General features: G+C 47.5%; 1 long non-coding RNA gene across 2 annotated transcripts in view; it reads left to right on the top strand.

The window, feature by feature from the left end:
- The window catches only part of LOC111770179 (uncharacterized), a 29,444-nt gene extending 18,333 nt beyond the window's left edge, over positions 1-11,111 (top strand). For both annotated transcript variants that reach the window (XR_011431647.1, XR_011431648.1), the window contains 2 exons: positions 8,951-9,109; positions 10,087-11,111. This is a non-coding gene — a long non-coding RNA (uncharacterized lncRNA). The remainder of the gene's footprint in view (positions 1-8,950; positions 9,110-10,086) is intronic.
- The last annotated feature ends 5,862 nt before the right edge of the window (positions 11,112-16,973 follow it).

Genomic DNA, 16,973 nt, shown 5'->3' on the forward strand with positions numbered 1-16,973 from the left:
GCCCTGTGGAGGGAGGAAGAGAGGCTCTGAGGAGACCTCCCCGGTCCGGGTCCTGATGCCCTGCTACTGGTTCTCTAGCATGTCGCCCCGGGCTGTCCCCGGGGAAAGCCGGCCCTGCACAGTCCGACCGTCCTTGTCTGCTGCTGCATGTGGCTCTTGCTCATTGGGGCTGTTTCCTGCCCCCGAATGAGTGACTGCACTTTCAGGGGGAAGAGACTGCTGGGTTACACATGTGCTGTGTCATTTTATTCCCAAGAAATCCTTATGAGGTATGAACTTTTCTTCACCCCAGAAATGAGGAAACTGAGGCTCAGAGAGGTTTACTAACAGCCCTGCATTATATATATTGGAGCTTTTCAATTTTTAAAATGAAATGTTTGCTTCCCAAACCTAATTTCTGGTGTTAAAATGTTCTTAAGAGCCAACTACAGGCCTGCCTACCCAGGGCCCAGCTCAGTGGTAGCCTCTGTCCTCTGGTTGACGTGCTCAACGACCCCTGGTGCTGAATTTGTCCTGTTTTATCACTTTCTCTTTCTTTCTCTCTGTTCGCCCCACAAGTCCTCTTCCCTACTCTCCTCCCCGCCGAGTTACATTTTGAGAGGTCGTTAAAAGCCAGAGTGAGTGAGCAGGTCCCAGTAAAACTCTTTTTCTTTTCAAGCAGACCGTGAGCTTTTCCAGCTTCCCTCCTCCCCTCGCCCCACTCGCCATCCAGCCCCGTTTAAGCCCACTGCTGACAGACGGACTTCCGCTCCTGCCGAATATCGCCCTGCCCAGCCAAGAATATTCTATGCACGCCTTGTTGCTGGAATGGTAACGTTTGCAAAGTCTTAACATTCTGAGTCTCATATCCTCGGGAATAATTTCTCCCAGAGGTGTAGCTGGATAACTCTTCACCGACGGGCGTAAGGTCTGAAGACCACAGCATTTTAGAGCTGGGAGGCCTCTTGGAGAGTCCAGGCAGCTCTTCTCTAGACAGGGGAGGAACCTGAAGCTGTAGAGCTCAGCGGACCTGCTCAAAGTCACCCAGCAACTGAGCCTGGACCAGAACCCAGGCCCGCTGAGCCTCAGGCAGCGCCCAGCAGCTTTCTGACCATCTCGCATCTTCTTCCACCTCCCACCTCATGGTAGCGCTGCCTGAGAGCTGTTAGGGTGGGAGAGTGTCAGGAACAAGGAGAGATCTGGGGGGATGGAGGGAGAGGTCAGGGCTCCCATCTCAGCTGTGCCACTTACTCTGTGCCCTTGGGCAAGTTACTGTACCCGTGTGAGCCTCAGTTTCCTTGCCGTAGGCTTCTTTTGAGGATGTCATGATGCAAACAGCTTAGCAGGGTGTTTGCCACAGATGTAGGCGGAGAAGTGATTGTCTCTCTTCTCTCTCCCTCATGCTCCTTTGCCTCTCCAAAAAGCAATGCTTGGGTCAGCCTTGCCTCCTGAGTGTGGTCCCTCACTATCAATGGTGAAAGAAGTTGCTATTTGTCATGAGGGCTGGATCCCCAAATGCTGCACTCTCTTGGGCCAGAGAGAGCTCCTCGCATGACTCTGACACCTGCTGAGGCCTTCAGGATGCTGGCTCCCTCATTGTGGCTGCACTTCTTCATTTCGCAAGCTTCTTGGAGTGATGAGTATTAGGGCACAGTTTCAAAAGTATCCCAACAGGAGATTTTGGAGTCCACCGCTGAGTATAAATCTGGACATCCCTTCCCCTAGGCAAGCTGCTTCTCCTGTAATTGGTGCACTCAATTTCTTGCCCCCTATTAACACTCTTATTTTAGTCCCAGGACTGAGCTGGCTTTTGTCAAGGGGGAGAGGGGTTGGTGTTTGTTCCTAGCACCTGTAGCCTGGCCTGAGGATGCCCTTTTTGCCTCCTGCAACACACCCTCCTTTTTCTACAGGGCTCAGTGCTGTTTTTCAAAGAGTGCTCATGAGGCCTTCCCATCTTTGAGTGCATGGAGGGATGTGGTCCTTCCCAGGGTCCACACGCTGAGCCCGGGGTCCAGCCTGAGTAGCAGAGGTTGGTCCTGATACTGGCTCCATAGACAGCAGCCAGACTGTGGCCAGAGAGGGTGAAGGGAGAGGCCTGCTCATGGCTGTTAGAGCCATACCCTGGTAACTCATTGTCCTGCCACCCTGAGATTGTCCCTTCCCTCAAGGAACTCTCTAGCTAGTAGGGGAAAGATACGTAATACGTAATTGATACATTGTGATGGATGCTATCAAGCAGGTGTGCACTAAGCCCAGTGCTGGCATGTAGGAGAAAGGAGGCTGTATCTGCATGGAGAGGTCAGCAAGGGCTCCCAGAGGAGGTGACATCTAGAGTGAATTCTCAACGATTAGCAAGAGTGACCCAGCTAGACGGGAACGGACAATCTAGCTATAGTGAATCCTTTGCACTCTCCAAGGATCCTCTCCTCTCCTCTCCTTCTCCCTCGACCACGCTGGAGATTCCTTGATTAGTGGAGGCTGACTGTGACAGGCCTCCAGGGTGTTTCCAATAGCGCAGGCAGAAGAAGAAAGTAGGGAGGGATAAATACAGAAACAGCTGGCTTCCATCTTCCAAAAATCCCCATTCAAACTAGCCGTTTAAAAATCTCTTCCAGGTTGCCATCTGATGGGGAGAGTCTTTCCAAGCTGGGTCTGGGGATGAGATTCATTCATAAGAAAAAAAGTAAGAAAAATAAAGAAGAACCAGTTTCAATACTATGCATTGAGTGCTGGCCCTACAGCCTGGTGGTTAGGAAGGCAGACTGTGCCGCCTACTACTCCTGTGACCTTGAACAATGATTTACCCCACTCTGCCTCAGGTTTCTCATCTGTAAATCAAGGGCAGTATTGGTACCTACCTCATAGAGTTGCTGGGAGGAGTAGTGAGTGTGTCATAGTAAGAAATATATGTTTGGTCTTTGTTCCGGTTCCTGACACAGAGCTCCCAAATGCCTTGGAATTTCCCAGGTGATAGGAGCATCTTTTGTTCTAATGACATGACTCTTGGTGGGCCTCTAGATAGTGTCTGGATGGGGGCTGGTCACCAGAAAGACCAAGCCTTGATTAGAAGCCTGGAACTTTCAGCCCCACACTCTGACCTCAAGGAGGGGAAAGGGGCTGGAGATTGAGTGGATCGCCAATGGCCAGTGATTCGATTGGTTACACCTGCATGATGAAACTGCCATAAAAATCCTTAGACTATGGGGTTTGGAGATCTTCTGAGTTGGTGAACACATCCAGTTGCTGGGAGGGTGGCACACCCAGAGAGGGCATGGGGGCTCTGTGTCCATTCCCCGACACCCTGCCCAGTGCATCTCCTCCATTTGGTTGGTCCTGAGTTGCATCCTTTATAATAAACTGGTAATATAAGTAAAGTGCTTTTCTGAGATCTGTAAGTTGTTCTAGCGAATTCTCAATCCTGAGGACGGGGTTGTGGGAACCCCTTGAATTTATGGCCGGTCAGTCAGGAGTACTGGTGACAACCTGGGACTCGCAACTGGCATCTGAAATGGGGACAACTTTGGGGACTGATCCCTTACCCTGTGAGACTTGATGCTATTAGGTAGCTAGTGTAGGACACCCAGGTGGTGTCCAGAGAATTGGAGAACTGGTTGTTAGTGTGGAAAATACACAGTAATGTTGTGAGTAAAAATGGCCCAGAGGGGGTTAATGTGACAGACGGGATAATGGACCCATGTAATGCCCACTTCCCAATCCCTGAAACCTGTGAGTATGTCACCTAACATGGCAAGAGACTTTGCAGATGTGACTAAGTTAAGGATGTTGGGATGAGAAAATTACCCTGGCTTATCCCAGTGGGTCCAATGAAATTACAAGTGTCCTTACGTATAAGAGGGAGGCAGGAGAGCCAGAAGATGGAGAAAGGAGCCACAGCCAAGGAAGGCAGGCAGCTTCTAGAAGCCAGAAAAGGCAAGGAAGAGATTCACTCCTAGAGCCTCGAGCAGGAACATAGCCCTCCTGATGCCTTGATTTTAGTCCAGTGAGACCCATTTTGAACTTTTGACCACCAGAACTGCAGGGTAATAAATCTGCGTTGCTTTAAGCCGCTAAGTTTGTAGTAATTTATTACAGCGGGAGTAGGAAGCTGGTACAGTTAACACAGGTAGAGGGCTCAGAGCAGAGCCTGGCAGGTGGGAAGAGCTCCTGAGAGTTGCTTATTATTGTTGCGATTTCTCTCCAACAGCTTCTAGGTTAGAGTTGGGGGAGGTGGCAGTGAAAAAAACACCACCTGCACAAGGTTCCTGACATCGTGGAGTTTACCTTCACATGGAGGGGACAGATTACAAAGAAAGAAGTAAACACATGTTAACGAAGAGAAAGCCAGCAAAGGGGACTGTTACTGACTGGCTCCTGGGGCTGGGGTCTGTTGCAGATGGTGAGGGCAGGACAGGCCTTCTGCAGAGGAGGCCACATTGTGGCAGAAGCCTGAGTGCAGGAGGGAGGGCCAGTGGAGCTCCCCAGGCTGATGGAGCAGCCAGCCGGAAGGTCCAGATCAGGGAGAGCAAGAGGTCATGTGGGGGGCGGGAGCAGGTGGGCAGTGTGGGGCTGGGAGGTGAGGGTAGTGCGGGGGGCCTCCTGGTCATGTAAGAAATTGGGATTTCATTCTGAGTGGGATGGGGAGCCAGGGGAGGGTTTGAATCCTGGGCATAGACATACACACGGCTCATCAAGCTGTGCTGTGGCTGCGTCCTACACACAAAATAGAGGAAGATGGGCACAGTTGTTAGCTCAGCAGCAATCTACCTCCCCACAAAAACAGGAAGATTGGCAACAGATGTTAGCTCAGGGGCCAATCTTCCTCACCAAAAAAAAGAAGAAGAAGAAGAAGAAGAAGAAGAAGAAGAAGAAAGATCACTCCAGTTCAGAGCTTCTCAGTTGGGGGTGATTGGCATTTTGGGGAGGATAATCCTTAGCTGTGAAAGACCATCCTGGCATTTAGGATACTGGTCCCCCAGGCACTAAAGGAAACAGCATTTTTGTGTCAACTCCAACTGCTCCCGCATACTTCCAAACCTGCGGGGGAGGGTGGGCAGGTGGAACCACCCTGGTGGGGAGGCGCTGAGGGGCACACGTGGAAGCAGAAAGACCAGTTAGGAGGACAGTGGCACGGCTGAGGCAGTGAAGGGGAGAAAGGAAGAATTTAGGGGATTTAATGATGAACTAGGTATTAGAGAAAGATGAGAACAAGGAGGAACCCGGGTTTATGAAAATTAGTGCATCCCCAGGTTTGTTTGTTTGATGAGGAGAAAGGGGTAAAATCACATTTTAATTGTGAGATGCTTAGAGGGGATGTTCAGGTGGGAATATGAATCTGGAGTTCAGAGAGAGGTCAGGAGGCAGAGAGAAATTCAGGGGTCCTCCTGGGCCGTCATGGTGGTTAAATCACGAGGCTGGCTGAGATCTCCTGGGGAGATGCGGTAAGTAGAATGAGTTCCAAAGGAAGAGCCTTGGGCCCTGGACACTCAGAGATCAGGACGCAGAGAGGATCCAGCAAAGGGGATGGGGAAGGAGCAGCCAGCGCAGGAGGAGGAGGACCAGCAGAATGGGGGTTCTGGAAGCTCACTGGAGAGTGTGTGCCAGGCGCTGCGTGGGGCCCTTGCAGGTAAATCACCTCATCAGCTACTCACATCACCCGTGAGGCTCATGGTATACACAGAAAGAATGCTCTGAGAGAGCATAAGCCTTCTACTTTAGCTTTTGGCAAATGAAACGTGTAATTTCATGATGATTACCCTCGTTCTGCAGCATGTTGCCCCTACTTAGCATCTGCTGAGCACAGCCCTAAAGTGGCGGGAGATGGGTGTTCCCACGCATGATGACACTCGTGTGGCCTCCGCCATCTTTAGAGGCTCAGGAAGGGAGAAGAAGCTGCCACTGCTTCCAGTGGGTCATTCCTGGACCTCAGTCAGCTGTTCCTGGATTTTGCCTCTGTTCTTAGTAAAATACAATCAGTCAGACACTACCATAGAACGAAGCGATTTCTCTGGCCCTTTTTAAAGCTAGCAAATTTGAAATTTTACCTCATTTTGTTCAAGAAAAATTCAAATGCCTGCCCTCTCCAGGCCTAGCCGGAGGGTAATCGCACCTCTACTTGATGAAATATTCTGCAGCCATTAAAAACGTCTATGAGAAGTAGGCAATAGCATGGAAAAATGCTTAGATTTTGAAGTTAAAAAGGCCGACTGTAACATTGCATATTCAATAGATCACAGCCATGTAATGTAAACAAACCAAAACAAAACAGATGTGCAGGAAAAGAAAACATTGTAAAGACTCTGCCAAAATATTGATGGTGGTTTTCACTGGGTGGTGGGAAAATCAGAAATATATTTACCTTTTTCCTGATTTTATGTATTTTCCAAATTTTTATAATGAGTATATATCATTTTAGAGCAGTGTTGCCCGATAGAATTTTCTACAATGATGGAAATAGTCTGGATTTGTACTGTCTAATCCATAGCCACCAGCGACATTTGGCTCTTGAGCACTTGAAATATGGTTAGTGTGACGGATGAGCTGGATTTTTAATTGTGCTAAATTATTACTAAGTTAAATTTAAATATTAGTAGCCATACGGGGCTACTGACTACTGTATTTTGGCAGTGCAGGTTTAAAGTGCAAAAAATAATATAAGGAAACGTGTATTATATCTCAATAAAGTTGTGAAAAATAACGTAGGCATTTTAAATGTGTTCACCATATCAAGCCTTGACATTTTATTGCAATGTGGGAGTGAGTTTGGACTTCATAATAGGGAATATGGACACAGCACAGAAAAACATCAGAGTTTTTATTTAAATAGTTTATTTTCTAGCTCAATAAAAGGTGATCCAGCATTAAGCCTGTTCTTGGCCAAGTTCTGTTTTATGCTGGAAAGAAACAAACAATAACCCGGATGGTCTTCGTCATTCTTCAGCAACAACTTCTGCTCTTAGGAATAATATTCTTTTGTATACCCGTCTAGGTCTTCATGCGGGTTCCAAGCATGTGAGTGGTATCTTTTGAGGTGAGAGCAAAGCTTGTTAGCCCCACTTTTTAGATGAGAAGATAAGGCCGATGAAGGTTCGGTTCCCAAAGTCATGAAACGAGAAACAAAGGCAAAGCCTCTTATTTCTTGAAGCCCAGCGGATTTTATTATCTTTCACAATATGAGCAGATCAATTTCTGAAAAACTGTCTTGGGAAGGGGACTTCCCCCAAGGAACTGGGAAGATTTGCTGCTTTTAAGTCCTTTAAATGAAGTTTTAGAACCGTCCTGAGATTAGTTCACAGAAGGCAGGGCACTGTGCACCTAGCAAAGGTTGCCCTTTATTTGGTTGGATCTGTGTCTTTACGCTTTCCATGGAAATGCCAAGCAAAAAAACACTTGTCTTTTCGTGTCACCTTATTCTAGACCCCTCACCTCCATCCTCTGCCCTCCCTCCACCACTCACAGAACCTCTTGCCATGTGGGGACTTAGCCAATCGTAGTTCCACATCTGGCAATTTAGAAAGATTTAGAAAGATGCCGAGCTCTCCTGGGATCACGTTCCCTGGACCACTGAGGTGCAGGGGACGTGGCATTAGAGAGATGACTTCAGCCGAACAGGCCACCCCCACCCTGGGCTCTCCTCGTCTGGGTGGCCCCGAGGGTTTGCTAAGAGCAGCAGGCAGCAGGCAATTGAACACAAATGAATCCACTGAATGTTTTCAAACCTAAAGGCTCGATCCTTTTCGCATCAAGTTCTAGGAAAATGTTGGAGCCAGTTATGATTTAAAAAAAAAAATCATAAAAAATTGGTTCACCCGTCTGTCAGTACCGCCAAGAAATATTCACATGAGGAGGAGTATCCAAAAAAATGAAGAGTAGCTCTTTTCCAAGACAGATCTCTGGAACTCTCTCCCTCCCGTGCTCAGAACCACTTCCTCTCCTCAAATCTCACTTTAAAACCTTCCTGTTTGCTTTAGCCTATGACTGACTCAGGCCCCATTCATCTTTCTTTCCTCTCTCCCCATGACCACATCCTTCCACTCTCCCCTCACCGTGCACCGTGAGAACACTCGCCTGCCTCTTTCCTCCTCCATCTTTCAGGCCCTTCTCTGTTCCCTGCAGCCACAGCCGGGCATGTCGGGGTGGCTTGCTGGCCTGCCCGAGTCACCCTCGCCCCGTCCAGACGGGTTTAAGCGTGGGGCCTTCCCCACATGAGTGCCCGCCCTTCTCCCTGAGGAGGAGGAGGCCATGAATTTCAATGGTCCTTCTGCCTAAAGAGGCGCTTTGCAAGTTGTATTTCACCAGTTACTGACTCAGAAACTTGAGAAGCAGAACACAAGGAGACCTTGTCAGAGACCTGCAAAGATACCAAGCCCCACCCTGTTTCCCTTGGGAGGCTTCAGGGAAAGCCTGAAGGGGGTGGGAAATAAACACAGGCCAACCCGGGGCGGTTGCTCACCTCCAGAATAGAGTTATAATTGTCTCCGCTGCGCTTCCTGTTTCCCTCAGGTAAGGAGGAAGGCGCATTCCTCAGCAACGTTCCAAGGAAGGATTGGCCCCGGGAAAACAGTCCCAGAGTGAGCCCAAGTGTTTGAATTCTTTTTGTTCAGGGTATACACATGGTATTTTCTAAAGAATGTGGTTTCAAGTTGGCTCTCTGGACAACGGGCAAGCTGTGGGCTTCTCCATGATGCATCACTCTCCTCCAACCCAAGATGGAGCCTTCTCCCGCAAACATGGAGGCAGGCCAGTCTGCTCCGGCCTCCACAGTGATAGTTCCCCTGATAGCTCCAAAAGAAATGCTTCGAGACCCAAATGCCCCGGAGTTCATCTGATGAAACACATGCTTGACTCCCATTTGATCTTCTCACAATAACAACAGCTGCCATTTTTCTCCCACATCATTGTTTCCACAGCACATTCGTATTTGCTATGTGAAGTGCGTAAGGCAGGTATTAATATTCCCATTTTATACTTAAAGGACTAAGGTCGACGTGACTTGCCTAAGGTCACAGAGGTGGTGAGTGGTGGAGTTGGAATCCACATGAATCTTCTATAGGAACCCCGGCCCAACTACAGACATGCCCAGATGAGCACACCAGTGCCTGGAGAGGAAAAATCTGGAGAGGCCTTCCACATGGTGGGTAACGCAAATAGCGTTAGAGTTGGCTTTCCAGTGGATTATGGGGGTTTTCTTTGATTTTTGGTAGCACATCTTCTGTTTATCATGCTTGCCTCGCTTGAAAACTTCAGAGTGAGTCAGTGTTACCCAGGCTCACCCAACAGGTGGCAGAGTGATGGGCCTCAGAATTATGCTTGTGGTTAAGCCAACCTGGGATTAAGTCTGGAGCAGTTAATTCTGCTGTGTGAAAAACAAATAATAAAGAACACATTTTTTAACAAAACTGGAAAGAGAAATGAAAAACAAGTGCCCGACCTAACTTTTGAGGGATATATATATATATATATATATCACATGATATGTATAATATTAGATAGTAATATACAATATTTATACATTGCATATAATATACTATAATGTACTATATATTATGTACAATATAATATATACAATATACAGTAATTATATATATATAGAATCTCCAGAAGTTTCTCTGGAGGTTAGGGGCTCGCCCTACACTCAGATGTCAGTGCAGATCCAGGTCATGAGCTCTTGGACAGATGTGACAGATGATCTGGGGAAGGGAATAGGGAGAGAGAGATTCGTTAGTATGAACACTGGGAGTTTGAGAGCCATTTCTGGGTGGAGGCGGGGAAAAAAGGGAGCGATGCCACAAGGGTCCTTGCGTGGTGCCTCCATGCCACACCTGGGAACCGTGACTTGCGAAGTGGCTGACGTGTTTATTTGGTGTGAGGTCAGCAATAGCTCTGAAAGCAATAACATGATCCTCATAAAATAGATCCCCCAGCCTGGGCCACCCGCCTGCTTGCTGCCAAACAAGGGTGGTGGCCTAATGAATGAGACACTGCTGTCAACTCTCCATCAATGGTGGGTTCATTCACTCTGTGGATCATGCAGCCTCTTCCTTGCCTTCCCATGTCCATGCTGTTGATTACTTTTTTAACCCATTTCTTGCTTTGTGCTGCTTCCTTCAGGCGAAGAGAAAGGGAAAAGAGTTTTGATTTCTGTGCCTATTAACCACTCTGACAGAAGGTTTTGTGAAGAATGACGTTGAAGCTCTTGGTAGAAGTTAGAAAAAACAGTCTAGTTACAAGAACAGCAGAAAAAGACCTGAACTTCAGAGTGGACCACAAACCAATAGGAATTAAGAACACAGCTCTCTTTTCAAAAGCCAATGCAAAATGAGGATGTGTTTATGCAAGAGCAGCTGTTGTTACCCTGGGCTTATGCTCGACATTCTTTCATATGTCACGGTCAGACCTAGGAAATTCCCTGGGAAGTCCCCTCCCTCCCAGTGCCTGCAGTTTCTCCCTTGGAGTATAATGCTGTTGGATCTTGAGAGATCTTTTGATCTTCAGGAAGCTGTTATCACAAAATGGATCTTCCTGGAGTGAGGAGACAGCGTGGTACACCGGGAGACGAAGGCAGTGGACTGCGGAATGGGAATCTGGGTCCCAATGTCAGTTCTCCCACCACCTGCCTGTGGCTTTAGGAAAGGCCTGTTCCTTCCCTTGCCTCCATGGCTTCATCTGTCCAATGGAGTGACATGGAGATGATGAAAGTGTAAGTACCTGCCATCATGCTTGTAAGTGCTCAGGAAATGCTTCCCTCCTGCCTGCCCTCAGGTTTCAGCCTGTAAAGTGAAGGATGGAACCAGCACACCTCCGAGGCCCCTTCCATTCTGACACTTTGTGACTCTGTTGGCAACACCTTAAGAAATTTCCAGCTAACACTCCAGTGAGCCTTATTCTACAAGATTCCATCCACTCATGACAGCATTGGGATTTTGACTTTGTGTTTTAATTTTTACTTTCCCTTATCCTGATTTTTAATTTATATTTTCTATTTTATGGCTTTTGCCTTTTTAAGTTGTCACAAATCCTTTGGTGAATAAGACAAAAGTATAACAAATTGTATGAAAGAATGCATTGACTGAAAGCCAAGGAATGTTATCAATGCTAATACTAATAAATTGCTTTTATTGGATATTTACTATGTATGAGGAACTGTGCTAAACCCTTTGTAAACATTAGGTCACTTAATTCTCACAATAACCACATGAAGCCATAATTATCATCCCCACTTTATAGACAAGGAAACTGAGTCTTAGAGATATCAAGCAAGTTGTCCAAGGTCACCCAATTAGTGAGTGGTGGAGCTGAGCCACAAATCCAGGTCTGGCTAAATCAGAGCAGTTGTGTGCTGACAGGCTCTCAAAAAACAAAAGCAAAAACGACCCCCTAAATCCCTGATGTGTGGCGTTCACTGATTTCCACCGTGTAAATACTCCCACCAGGGCCAATTTCAAGTTACCAACAGTTTAAAATCAGCTCCAAAAGTTTCTGAATATTTAACAATCTGCTCTTGCAAGCCAGTAGGCACCAACCGCAACATGCTCCAGAGAGAGCCTGTGTTGATCACCACTGAGCACCCATGCATGCCTGGATCATAGGCTGGGCCTGGGGAATGGTAGAAAAGAAACAAGAAAGGGGACATAGCCATGGACAGAGACACAGCCGTGAGAGGACACGTTCATTCATTCATTCATTCGTTCGTTCCCTTCACAAAGGCTTATTGAGTACCAGCTAAGTCCCAAACCTTGTGATACACCCTTGGGATTCAGGCATGAGTAAGATGAGCAGGGTGCCCAAGCCTGAAGAGCCCAGAGTGTGTTGGGGAGAGAGAGACATGGAAACAAATAATTGAACACATTAGGTAATGGAAGCGTGTATGAGTGTATGGGAGCTCAGATGAAGCAGGAATGAATCTGCCCCACGGGTCTGGAGGATGGAGTTAGCCACGTGTACATGCAGGCTTCCAGGCAACACAAATTTTGCTTCCTTTCCAATTGATGGAGGGGCTTCCTCACTAGAGAGGTGTGCTCAGCTTGACTCTTTGCAGTTCAGAACTAAACAGAGAATCCAAAGATGGGGTCAAGAAAGGGACAAGGATGCAGAAAGTAAGCTCCCTGAGTTAGGGATGTTTCTGATTTAGCCCGATATTCCTGACACCTAGCGTCGTACTGGGCACATAGTCTGCACTCAATAAATATTTGTTGACTGGATGAATCGCTGGTGAATAATGATTTGTGAGCTTCAAGGAAGGTTGTTTGAGGAAAGGGGACTAGTGATAGGTAAGAAGTAAGCAGTGTAAGTCTTGACCCCTTAGCATGGAAGGGGCCATGTGGCGGAATGGAGTGAACAGAGGGCAGAGCACGGGCAGGGACTCTGGGTGCCCTGAGTGGGGGTCAAGTCTGCAGAAGAGTGTGTGTCTGGAATGCCACCACGTCTTGTCACAAGCCTGCAGGGTGTTTGATGTGCTTGCGAATGGCAGGAATTACACCAATCATTGCTTTGGCTTCAAAGTTCAGCATGGGAGAAGCTAAAAAGTAATTGATGCAGTGAAATTTGGGGATTTCAGTGGATTCATTCACATTTGTTTGTTCTTGTCTTCCTCTGATTACCTGAGAGGAGGCTGCTGTTATGGAAAACCAAGGGCTGTTAGAATATTCTTTCTTGGGAGCCAGAACTGTTTTTGTAAGAAGTGGGCCTGCATGTGTATTTTGTGGATTATTTTCATTGTAACAGTGCCTTATATTTGTAGATGGTTCCTAGTTTCCAAAGATCTTTTCCTGATGACTTTTGCGGCATCCCCCAAACAAGGCCATGAGGACGATAGAGAAGATGCAGACATCTCCATGTTACAAAGGAGAAAGTGCGACTCAGAGAAGTCAAGTGACTCAGCCAAAGTCACACAGCTGAATTCGAGCAGAGCAAGGGCCCCAGGTGGCTCATGCTAGAGGTGAAGACCTTCGTATTCTCCTAGTTTCTCTTATAATAATGTCACCTCCTGGAGCGAGCAAGTCCTGGCTGAGACACAACGGCATCTAGAAACAGTCCTGACTATTTGAGAACTTCTTCCTCTGTGGTGAAAAACTGAACCGGCCTGCCCCATTTTCCCAACCACCTCACGACTCGAAGAGCAATTGCTTTAGCTCTGACAAAATTAGGCCACCTCCGACCTAAATGGAGCCCATTTTCAGAGTAAGACCCTGCGTGGAGACAGCTCTTTCCTGGAAGGATAACAAAAGCATGCTTTTGTGTGTATTTCACTTGATGGAAAGGAATCCCCAGCGAGGCCATTTTTTCCCCCTGATTTCTCCCAAGTCCAGAATGTATCCAAGTTTCCAAGATAATCTCAGAAGAGCCATTCGTCTACGAAGATGGCCAAATTGTCTTCCAGCTCAGTAGACAGGGTGTGTTTGAGAGACAAGGTGAGGGGGTGAGAATAGGGGTGTGGGAAGAGGGTGAGGGAGCTTGATAGCAAAGGAGAAAATGTGTCGCCGACAAATGCTGACGGAAGACGAAAGAAACCAAAGGGCCAGCCCCGACTCTGGGGTCCCCTCTGCCAGGGACATTTTCAGCTCATTCTTTTCAGGACCTGTCACAGTCTGCCTGGCGAGCCGTCACTTCTCATCACTGGGCTCTCACTGAGGATCTTTGTGTCATCACTGTCATGAAGAGACCTGGCAACTGGCAAAGAATTTCCTGGGGCGCTACCCGATACACCATTATTCGCCTCTTATCATCTTAGCAGAGTAGTTACGCCGCTGTCAGAGGTAATGGAGACCATGCCACTAAGAAAATTGGCTGTAATTTATTTATCAATTGTTCCTGCATACCACAAAAGCGGCCTTCTACTTTATGGCTGGGTCTAAGGTATTTGAGAGCTCCCGAAGTTCATGGTTTTCCGGTATTCTAAGTTCTACTTATGGCCTTTCCTGTATATGACACACAACACCACCCTTGTGGCTTGCAGGCCGTTTTCTTCTTTGCTTTCTTTAGTCACAAATCATCCTGAGGCATCCCTTAAGTGCATTTGTATTGTTAAGTGCACCGGCTTGATTTGGTGTTAATTCAATTTGAGTGCCCTTAATATCTTGTGGGGGTGATGCAATGCAGGCCTCCTGTACCTTGTAAAATCGGGTCCCAGGTCTGCCTGGGAGCAAAGCACCTTTCCCATAGCCATTTACCAAAGTTGCTGATAAAATTTTCATAAGGGAACCTTTTTAGTCTGACCCTATTGTGTTATTCTACCATTAAGCCTCGGAGAACTGAGCTGGCTTCTAGTGACAGCTTATCACGCTCTCCATTATTGCTGCCTGCCCCAAGAGCTAACTGGCTGGGTGCAGTGCAACTCGCTCCCTCCCTCCCGCTTCTGGTCCATTCTGGGAAAAGCTTATGGGCCAGCACCTAGGGGCTAATGTGCATTCGTCTCTCTCTGGGTGCCAGAGAGCCGAGCTCTCTTCCTGATGAACTGGCTCCCCTTCACCTTGGGAAGCTTGGGAGGCCCTGCAGGACTTTTGGAGCATGATTAGAAAGGCAGAAGCGAACGGCAGGCTGAAATAGAGTAAGAGTTACAGAGCACTTTACTTAAAACTCAACCCCAGAAGCAGCGATGATGATGTCAACAGCAGTCTGACACATAGCTTGTGTTAGAGGATTAGGCCAGGCATTTGACTCTGGAATATTGGCGTTAGAAATCTAGCAACATAATTAACTCAAAAAGAACTCCAAAATCCAGGGTCAGATGTACCTGGGTCTGCAGCCGAGCTCAACAGCTCACCTGCTTCATGCCCTTCATCAGGTTATTTAGTCTTGGAGCTTCAGGGTTCCCATCTGTGAAATGGGAATATCAACATTTACCTCACGGGCTTTTTATGGTGATTAAGGGAGACAACACATGCGAAGAGCCTGGAGAGTGATTGGCACATGGACAGCGTGTTATGTTAAGATATCCTTATCTTAGAATCCAGGAGGCCCTCAGAGGTCACAAGGTGAGCAAGCTGGTTCAGAGAGTGAAGAAATTGTCTGGATCCCACAAGATGAGAAAGAAAGAGAGAAAAGTCTAGAAACCTGGTCTCCTGACCCCCAACTAGGTCTCTTTCCATCCCTCCCACTGTCTCCCCGACGCTGTCCATGGACATTGGGAGCGTGGGTGGATTTGGGGAGCACGAGGCCACTTTCCACTTCCTTGATGATGACATTTCTTAACAGCAGATGAATCTTTTCTCGGTCATTCTGCCTTGTTTTGATGGCTGTGTCTAAGGAACAGCTTGAGCCTGCCTAACAGTGTGAGTACTGGCCCTCTTGTTTCTGCTGCTTTGGGTGAAAAGAACGGTGGTCTGAGAAATAGAAATGGGAGGTTCTTTTTCAAAATCACATTTACAAATTATTCCTGGGGCTGGCCCAGCAGCGTAGTAGTTTAGTTCATGCATTCTGCTGTGGCGGCCCAGGGTTCGCAGTCTTGGATCCTGGGAGCGGACCTACATACCACTCATCAAGCCATGTTGTGGCAGCATCCCACGTACAAAATAGAGGAAGATGATCACAGACGTTAGCTCAGAGACAATCTTCCTCAAGCAAAAAGAGGAAGATTGGCAACAGATCTTAGCTCAGGGACAATCTTTCTCACCAAAAAAAAAAAAAATTATTCTTATAAAAGCAATACATGTCCACTGTACAAATGAGAAAATCTAGATAGAATACAGCTACTATAGTGAAAGGAACAAAAAACACCTGTCATCATACCACCTGTCACCGTAAGATACTGTGCTGTGTTTTCTTCCAGGCTCTTTTCTGTGCATACACACATGCTCGCTTGTTCACGCCCTTGCTCGCTGCAGCGTATCGTAGCAGTTAAAAGCGCAGTCTGGCTCCACCACTTGGGCAAGTTATTTAACTTTCCTGCTATTGTTTCCTCATCTGTAAACTAGGGCTTCACGAGAGTGCCTTCCTCAGAGGGTGGTTAAGAGCAGCAAATAAGCTAATTCATGTAGAACACAGCGCCTGGCAAGCAGTAAAGACTGCAGAGGGGTTTTCCTTTACGATTATTATTATGTACTTATGTACAATAGAAACCTGAGATCATACGGTATATTCTGTAGGAAGTGCAGTTTGTATGGGGGCCGTTTCTTCTCTGCTTGTGCCCAGCGACTAGAATATAAGGCTTTCTTAAACTGCTCCCCCAGACAAGGTTGCAAGGTCAGGCTGAGGCTGCCTGCCTCCTGGCTCAGCACGCCAGGGCTGAATGATGATAATTATGTGTTCATCTTCGAAAGGATCTGACAGTGTTAACACACAGATTCCCATAGCCTGACTCCTGGTGGCGTTTATCACATCCATTTTACAGGAGTGAGAATGAAGACTGAGCAGGGACTGACGCGGCTGTACGAGATCTCCAAGCAGATGAGGTGGACTCCCTGGCCGGCGAGAAATGAACAGCGCGGCCCGTGGAAGAGCGTGGGCTGCTGTTGGGCTGGGGTGTTGCCTTTATCACACCGGAGATTTAGGCCTGCACTGAGCAAGGGGTGAGGCTGACACCAGGAGACAAGTTCTCAGAGACTGGTCTCTCATGGAAAAGCTCTGAGAGTCTCCTTGATGTGGGTTTGTGTGTGTGCATGCATGTGTGTGTGTATTACCATTTTGGTGTTTTTAAGCATCCTTTTGTGGGATTCAAACATTCTGAGAGTGAAAAATGATCATTTTAAGCCAGATTGGGTAAGGTAGGGTCATAAATCAGGAAGGAAGATCAGATTCTGTCTTTGTGTGTGTACGTACGTGTATATGTGTGAGTACACGCACATGTGTGTGCATGTACGTGTGTGCATGTGTGTATGTGTATACATGCACATTGCGTGTGTGTACCTGTGTGTGTGTGCACAGAGAAGGCGCCAGCAAGCGAGCCTCCTGGGGTGAGTGGGAGGAGCAGATGTGGGTCTGAGCAAGGGAGCTGGTTTTGATGAAATATTGGCTAACGCTCGGGGCACCGAAGGAGAAGAGGCTCTGGTCAGGGAACTGTG

Source organism: Equus caballus, chromosome 23 (genome assembly GCF_041296265.1).
Source record: "Equus caballus isolate H_3958 breed thoroughbred chromosome 23, TB-T2T, whole genome shotgun sequence".
NCBI classification, from domain to species: Eukaryota; Metazoa; Chordata; class Mammalia; order Perissodactyla; family Equidae; genus Equus; species Equus caballus.